The sequence below is a fragment of the Octopus bimaculoides genome, chromosome 6, assembly GCF_001194135.2.
Source record: "Octopus bimaculoides isolate UCB-OBI-ISO-001 chromosome 6, ASM119413v2, whole genome shotgun sequence".
Classification (NCBI taxonomy): Eukaryota; Metazoa; Mollusca; class Cephalopoda; order Octopoda; family Octopodidae; genus Octopus; species Octopus bimaculoides.
In genome coordinates, this window is record NC_068986.1 from 109,273,887 (window position 1) to 109,274,934 (window position 1,048).

Here is a 1,048-nt window from a genome sequence, read left to right on the forward strand (position 1 = left end):
TAACCTTCGTCCTGTCTTTGTCCTTATATGTCTTTAATTGATATTAGCCCTTGTGGCCAATAAAACGAATTAATTATTATTATTATTATTATTATTATTATTATTATTATTATTATTATTATCATTATTGCCTTTGCACAGCTTCTAGCGCTGGAGATTTACTACGGTGTCAGCTGTTCACTACCAGTGAACTAAGGTGACACCTCTTATTTTTCGAGTACCTTCCAGAGTATTCGAGCGGTTCCAAGCAGTTCTGTTTTCTGCAAGTACTCCACCCTTATTGCAGCCCCTATTTGTTCCACGTACTTCTCAAGATTTTTGCTCACTGTTCCCAGGGCTCTGACAATTATTGGTACTACTGCTACCTTTTTCATCGACCACAACTGCTTAACTTCCCAATCTAACCTGTCATATCTCTCGACTTTTCTTTCTTCCTTATCGCATACCTTGTTGTCAGCTAGGGATGCTATGTCTATGATCCAACACAGTTTGTTTTCTTTCTCGATTAAGACTATGTCCGGCTTCTTATTCTCAATCTCATGGTCGCACTGAATCATAAAATCCCATAGGATCTTTGCATTTCTATTTTCGACAATGCCTTCAGGTTTGTGGTCGGACCAATGTTTTGCTCTGTCAAGTCCATACTTGTGGCAAATGTTGTCCAATTGACAAGCCTGGCTATATTGTCGTGGCGTCTCTTATATTCCTTCTGGGCTAGTGGCGTACATTGGTTGGTAATATGCCATACGGTTTCACCGTTTTGTCCACAGATTCTGCACTTATCACTTTCTGCTGTGTTGTCTATTCTGTATTTTATGTAGTTTGGTCTTAGCGTTTGCTCTTGGGCAGCACAGATTAGAGCCTCCGTTTCCGGTTTTAAATTACTTTTAGTCATCTACAGCCATATTTTTTCTCAGTCTGTCTTATCTTCAACATCTCTATGGAATTAACCATGCATTCTTTTCTTTACCCACCTATTTTCAGTTTCATTCGTTTTCAATTTCTTGTATAGTGCTTTATCTTTGCAATCTTTCATCCAACACAAGCC